The 7,672-nt window shown below is 39.5% G+C and overlaps 1 protein-coding gene across 1 annotated transcript in view; it reads right to left on the minus strand.

Moving 5' to 3' along the window:
- The window catches only part of DRD3 (dopamine receptor D3), a 50,011-nt gene extending 42,678 nt beyond the window's left edge, over window positions 1–7,333 (minus strand). The window contains exon 1 of the mRNA XM_008065859.1: window positions 6,938–7,333. The gene's annotated coding sequence lies outside the window, so the exon portion shown is untranslated. The remainder of the gene's footprint in view (window positions 1–6,937) is intronic.
- Window positions 7,334–7,672: the final 339 nt, after the last annotated feature.

Consider the following 7,672-nt stretch of genomic DNA (forward strand, 5'->3'; position numbering starts at 1 on the left):
GTTGCTGCAAAATTCATGATTTTGTTCTTTTTTATGGCTGCATAGTATTCCATCATGCATATGTATGCTGCTAAAATTCTCAACAAGATCCTAGCAAACCAGATTCAACAACACATCTCAAAAATCATCATGACCAAGTAGGCTTCATCCCTGGGATGCAAGGCTGGTTCAACATTCATAAAACAATAAATGTAATTAAATACATCAACAGATGTCAAAACAAAAACCACATGATTATATCATTAGATGCAGAAAAAGCTTTTGATAAAATTCAGCACCCTGTCTTGATAAAAACCCTTGAACATCTAGGCATACAGGGAACATACCTCAAAGTAGTAAAAGCCATCTATGAGAAACCCACAGCCAGCATACTCCTAAACGGACAAAAATTGGAACCATTTCCCCTAAAAACTGGAACAAGACAAGGATGCCCACTCTCACCTCTCTTGTTCAAAATAGTATTGGAAGTCCTGGCTAGAGCAATCAGAGAAGAGAAGGCAATCAGGGGTATCCAAATAGGAAAAGAGGAAGTCAAATTATCTCTCTTTGCAGATGACATGATCGTGTACTTTGAAAACCCAAGAGAATCTGTCAAAAACCTTCTTATACTGATAAAGGCCTTTGGCAAAGTCTCAGGCTATAAAATAAATGTGCAAAAGACAATTGCATTTCTTTACACCAATAATAAACAAACAGATTCCTCTTATGCAAAGTAGGAGAATAATGGAATCTATCTATCTTAGTCCATTTTGTGTTGTTGTAACAGAATACCTGAATCTGGGTAATTTATAAAGAAATAAAATATGTTCTTCCTCAGTCCTGGAGGCTAGGGGAAGGAGATAGGAGGCTTGTGACTTACAGTGTGACCCTGAAATGCAAGCAAAAGTGATTCCTGCCCCAGGGTGTATGCTGTAAAGAGGCCCATTCTGGTCCTCTGCTGTGGTCTGAATGTTTGTGTACCTCCAAAAATTCATGTTGAAATCATAAATCCTAGTATGATGGGATTAGGGGTTATTAGGAGGTGATCAGGTCATGAGGACAAAGCCCTCATGAATGGGATTAGTGCTCTAATGAAAGAAATCCCAGAGAGTTAGCTAATCCTTCTGCCATTTGAGGACACAGTGAAAAGACAGCCATCTGTGAACCAGAAAGCAGGCTCTCACTGGACACTGGATCTGCTGGTGCCTTGATCTTGGACTTTCCAACTTCCAGACTATGAGAAATACATTTCTGTTGTTTGCAAACTGCCCAGTTTATAGTATTTTTTATAGCAGCCTGAATAGACTAAGACATCCTTTTCTGGTTATACCCTGCTTGTGGGATAAAGCCATAACCTCCCACAATGCCAAGGAACAGGCCCGCGAGTCTGGTGGGAGAGTAGTCCAAACAGTGGGAACAGCAGGTACCAGGAGGAAGGATTAGCATGTAGAAGGGCTAGCATGTGGAAGAGATAGTAGGGAGGCCAGTGCGGCCACCCACATCTAGACCACACCCTTGGTGCCATGATCATAGAATTATCTGCCCAAACTGCTCCCAGCCTGTTTCCAAGATATCACAGGTTTCATTCTGAATCTGTCATTCTGAGGGTAGACTGTGCCATGTATGTGTGGGGCCCTTAGAGCCAAGTGGTGACTTTTTCTTGAAGCTCAGATGAATAGCTTCTGTGTAGTCTGAGGTGGGGAGAGAAGAGGCCAGAGTTCCTAAGGCAGGAAAGGGATGGGGCCTCAGGTTCTCCTACATGGTCACATTTTGTAGGGAACTCCTATGGGCTCAGGAATACCAAATTCAAACCTGGCCTTCCAGGTTTTTATGAAGGTACATTTGTCAAGATGGGAAGTTGAAACATTTTACTCCATGGTTTGTTGGTTACAACTTCACAATATTTAAACACAGCATATATGGGTCTTCATAGGAACTCTTGTTCCAGGTCCTGGCAAAAGTAGACACTGGCTTGGTGGCCAGCATTTGCTCTCAATCCTGGCAACTGTGGTTCTCTTTTGATTAGGAGATTGGCCTAATCATGGCTGTCATTTTGTACCTCATTTTGAAACGTTTCAACCTGGAATATGAAAGTGTTAAAATGAACAAATGATTGGAAAAGGGTGACCAACCTGGAATTAATTCAGATAATTATTTTAAAAATTGTTCTTCATCTTGGCACATTGTTTGCACTCAGTATATTTTAAAACATAATAATAATTCTTGATAATAATTGTAATTTTCTCATTATTCAGAGAAGGGCAGTCGCGCCCTGGAGATAGTACTGCAGCTGCCAAGAACTCTTGGGAAAATACAATGCTTTCTGATTGTTCAAGGATATTTCCACTTATAAGGCAGGCTCAGGCCCAGATGTCTTCCCTTTCACTACTGGGCCACCTTGGAAGGCATGGCCAGAATCCCTCCTTCCTGGAGTCTGCAGTTGGCTAATGATATCTCAGCCTCATCTCATCTGTCAAGTAAGAGAAAAGCATAAAACCTTGGGATGTTTGTTACTATCTTGCTGGACTTTTTACTCTGCCAAGAGGCTTGACAGCTACCTAAAAATAGTAGAGCTGAGTGTCAATGGCTAATCATATGAGGGGAAACCCACATCTCTGAAAATCAATTCTGAGCCTGATGTAGGAATCACAATTGCATGGATTTCTGATTTATTCTTTCATGTTGTACTGCTCTAGTCTTAGATTCTTTATTGCAGCAGGTGGGGTTAGCTGTGGTTGTCCAGGCTGTTTCTGATGAGTGGTGGATGTGGGAGATCAAAGCTGAGATGAGTAAGATGCTAGACTACTCCCTGCCTCTCAGCTAATTGTTCCAACCTCCTCCATCCTTAAATTTTTTTTATTTTAAAACAAGTTACTTATATAACACAGAGCAGGGCTGGGATTTTTTTTCTTTCTTTTTCCCTCTGATACATATGCTGCCAGATAGTTAACTGGTCTCAGGTAGGAAGAAGCAAAGAGTCTAGAGAATTCATTAATTCAATAATTACTCTCTAAGTAATGCATAATGATAGGCTGGGGTTCTCATCAGAAAAATGGGGATAATCATATCCACTCTATAGGGTAATTGTGAAGATTAAGTGAAATTATATACATAAAGCTTTGGCACTCTTGACAATTTAAGCTGGATGATTCTTTGTTATGGGGGTTGTCCTGTGCATTGTAGGATGTTTAACAGCATCCTTGACATCTACCCACTAGATACCAGTAGCAACTCTTCTCCCCAAGTTGTGACAACCAAAAATGCTTCCAGACATTTTCAAATGTCCCTTGGGGAGGGGCTAAATTGCTCTCTCCATTAAGATTCACTGCTCTAGCATAACGTCTGGCACTAGCACCTGAAATGTGGTAACATTTATTGTTAACAGAAAAGAGAATAGGTGAAGGGGTCAAATAAGTTACAATGCAGAGTGTCTAATAAACTTGGAAATTAGGACTTTACTGGTGACCTCAGCCAAGAGTGTTGGTCAAAAGTGGATGGGAGGTGAGACAGTAGATGAGGCAAAGACTAGATGATTGTTCCTGGCTTCACTCTTTCAAGATTCACTATAGATTGCACACTTTAATGAGCCTTTACTTTTTTTGCAAAGTACTGCTTAATCTCGGTCTTTTAAAAAAATTTTAGTTTAAAGATGTGGGATACAATTCCGGGTTAGGAATACAAATGATCATTGTACAGAAAAAGTGTGGGTTTCACTTTGGTCGCCACTTCACCTAGTTTGAGATCACGTACCTTACTGATGAAGTGTGCTCCCCACCCCCGGCAGTTTCCCATTACTGCCAATCCCTTTCTTATAGTATTATGATAATAGTTCAGGGTCTGTTTATTAGTGAGAACATGTGGTACCCTGTTCTTTGTTTCTGTGATAGATCACTGAGTATTATAGACTCTAAGTTCACCGTTGCTGTGAAGTTCATAATTTTGTTCTTTATGGTTGCTATCTTGGTCTTCATAGTTTGTTCCGGCATCTCTTAGAGTGAGTATATAATCTATTTTATTTTATTTTTTATCTTTTTGAGTCGGAGTCTCACTGTCGCCCAGGCTGGAGTGCAGTGGAATGCTCACAGTCACAGGCTCGACCTGCTGGGCTTAGGTGATCTCTCTGCCTCAATCTTCCTAGTATCTGGAATCACAGACAGGCACCACCATGCCAATCTAATTATTTGTTTATTTATTGCAGAGACAAGGTCTTGCCAAGTTGCCCAGGCTGGTCTTGAACTCCTGGGCTCAGGCAATCCTCTTGCCTCTGTCTCCCAAAGTGCTGGGGTTATAGGCATGAGTCACTGCGCCTGGCCCATAACCTATATTTAAAAACAGGAGAACAGAGAGTGGTCAGGTCCCCATCAGTTATGACATATGTCCTACTTTGCTGATGTTCAGTCCCTCAGTGCTGAGTGACAGTCTGCCTGAAACATTTGTGAGGTGTCTCCTTAGCACCTGGGTAGTCATCAAGATATATAGACCCTCCCCCACCTTGGGGAGGTGAGTCTTCTCTTTCTCCCTCACTAACTTACTTAAATAAACTATATTTTCTCATCTAAAAAAAGAAGGTGGACAGGGTTTTTATTGCTTGTTCCCTTTCCTTAAGGATGTTGAGTTAAACAGAACCAAGCACAACAAAACCGCCTTGAGTCCTCAATGTGCTTCTGAAGACAGCTACTTCTGGGCTACCACTGTGTGTCAGGCACTAGTATTTTACATGTATGGTCTCATTTTCATATTTATAGCAGCCCTAAATGTGGATATTGATATACTCCTTTTATGGATTAAAAAACTGAGACAGAGAGAGGTTCCATTACTTTCTCAAGATTACACAATGTGTAAGGGGTTGATTTGAGCCAAGCTTTGATCTCAAGTCTCCTTAAATCCCAAGTTCACAAGTTATTTAATGTGTCTATGCTGGGGGTAGAAGTTGATGTTAGGAGATACTCCCAGGCAGAGATAGGTTTTCCTCAAACCAGAACAAAGCACCTCAGTAGCAAGTTTCGATGACCATGTCTTTATTCGTTTCACAGATCCTTGGCTGTTGCCATTTCTTTTTCTTTCAGTCAACATCCTGACCACCAGTGTCCAGAGCCTTTCTGGTCTGGGCTTCAGTTTAGACTTGCTATACTGCCTGACAAAATTAATGATTACAGCTAACATTTATAAGCATTACCATACCATATTTAAACCTCACAACAACCTGATGAAGGAAGTAGAAACTATTATCATACCTATTTTTGCAGATAAGGAAAGTGAGTCACAGAAAGATTAAGTATCTTGCGAGGTCACAAACCAGTAAATGATGGAGTTGATTCAACCCAAGATATGTTTGATTCCAGAGTTCATGTTCTTAACTGCCACTTTTGGGGTAAGGTAGAAAACCTGAAATGGGTACCAATTTTAAAATCTCACTTGTTCAGAGTATCTTGTGCACATCACCTGACTAAGCTTGCTGAAGTCAATGCAGGTGCACACTGCTCACAGAACCAGTGGGAGTTACATTGTCATTATTATTAGAGATAGTCTTTAGCATTTCTATGGCACTTTATTCTGGAAAATTGCTATCTAGTTTATTTTCCTAATAAAGATTCACAAGTGCATTGAAAATACACAGCATATTTATATATTTGGGCACATTTACATTGTTGATAAATGTACAAAGAAAAACCATAGCTGATTACTGAGATCCAGTATCTAAGATAATAGAGTTTTTAAAAAAATAATTAAGCCTCCCCAGTAAAGCACAGCAACCTTACTTTCCATCAAAACATCTAAAGACTGAGCATCCTACCATTCTAATTGGAGATAAAATGGGGAGCTTAGTAGATCAATCAAACAATAAGCAAATATCCAGTTGATGACAAACTTCATTGCATTAGAAATTGAATATTGAGTAGATATATTTTGTATTTACTTTAATGCAGTCATCTGTATAGAGGCTTTAATATCAGGTACTCATTGGGTTATTTTCAGTATTTTCCTTGCTCAGTATCCCTGCTCACTGCTAGCCATGCAGACCCTTGAAAATATTCAACTATAAATAAATAAGTTCCTAAGTAAAAATATTTCTCCCTTGTCTCTGCTTCTCTCTGGCTATAGGAGATCCCCATGTCATGTTAAGAATGATGACCTTCACTTTTACCTACAAACAGGCATTTTACTGACCTTTGTAGTGTCAGTAAGCAAAGGACTTCACCTGTAAAGTGAAACAGGCAGTGCAATGAGTTTAGAACCCAAGTTCCACTTTGCTATTGCTGCATTATTATTTATGCTTCCTTTTTGATGGCATTTGGTTATAAAATTATAAATTCATGAACTGAAATAAATGCCTAATTACAATGACTTCTGTTGACCCAATAAGCTACAGTAAGTAATGGAAGTCCCACAATTAAATAACAACAATACCTTCAAAATCATATACCATCATAGAAGAAAATATACACAGTCATCATCACAAGTACTACATCTCTCTGTTGGGATTAATTGGATTCCGACTTGGAAACAGCCTGACTTTAAATAGACCATTGAAAGCAGTGCCTCTCCAAACCCTCGGCTCTGGATTGCAGGGTGCTGAATTAGGGAGTTTAAAATAACAGACCCTTACAGTTAAGTTAAATCCTTAAGAGGAATACAGTCAACTTGCATACAAATCACAGAAATAATAATAGCTTTTTGTTTCCTATCTTTTAATTCTACCTTGATATACTTTCTAGAGCCCATGAGAATACAATTTTGGGGGAAAAAAGGATAAGAAAAAGGAAGAGAACAGGTTTCTACTGTTCAACCACTTAGGAAAAAAAATGAAAACAATGTTATTAGGGTTTTGGGTTTTAAAATAAGAGTAGGTATTGTGTTTTAATGCATATTTTTAGAGAACCAAAGAACACTCAGCTGATTAAATAACCTTCCAGAAAATAATACGTACAAAATTAGAAATGAAAACAAAATTACTTACCCGGAAATTTTCTTCTGATTTCTGGAGACTGTGGAGTTTATCACTTCAGCTCCTGCAGCCATTTACTGACACAGCAGACATACCTAAGCAGAGCAAACTTTGCCTTTCCCAAGACTCAGAAACTACGGAAATGAACAGAAAGAAAATCACCCATTTTTGCCTCTGAAGTGAAATTTGTCTGCTGCTCTTTCAGCTTTCCTACTAGACCTTAGTGTATGTTTATAGCTGCTTTCGAATGCATCTTTTATCTCTAGAGGATTTGGGAGGGACCCTAAAGTGAACGGCGGTTGGGTCAGCTGCTCAGAGGTTCTGTCCTTGGTGCTGAAAGAGAGATGGAGTACGCACAAGCAAAATCCGTTTCCTACCTCGCTTCTCCTCTTTTTCCTCTTAGCCTCTATCTGCTCTGGTACTGTGCTTTTTAGTACATGTGTATCCCCCCCCACACACAGTGTTCTTTTTAATACCAGTTTTTTCCTCTGTCTTTACCTTTAGGTTTTAATTTCTGTTGAATAACTCTCACCTTCCTCAGTTTAATTGCTTTTCCAGCTTTTGGTGGGTGGAGCGATGATTAGTTCAGAAGAAGGAACAGATCAACAAATTGATACCACAGTTGGTTAATGGAACTCAGTACAATTTAAAATACAATTGACAGAATAATTGAACTTGGAGGTGTGAACCTGTCTGGGAAAAGAAGGTTAGAGGAAATGTATTACAGTGGAAGCAAAACTGAGGCAT

The sequence above is a fragment of the Carlito syrichta genome, unplaced genomic scaffold (assembly GCF_000164805.1).
Source record: "Carlito syrichta isolate Samal-C Ts95f unplaced genomic scaffold, Tarsius_syrichta-2.0.1 Scaffold308815, whole genome shotgun sequence".
Classification (NCBI taxonomy): domain Eukaryota; kingdom Metazoa; phylum Chordata; class Mammalia; order Primates; family Tarsiidae; genus Carlito; species Carlito syrichta.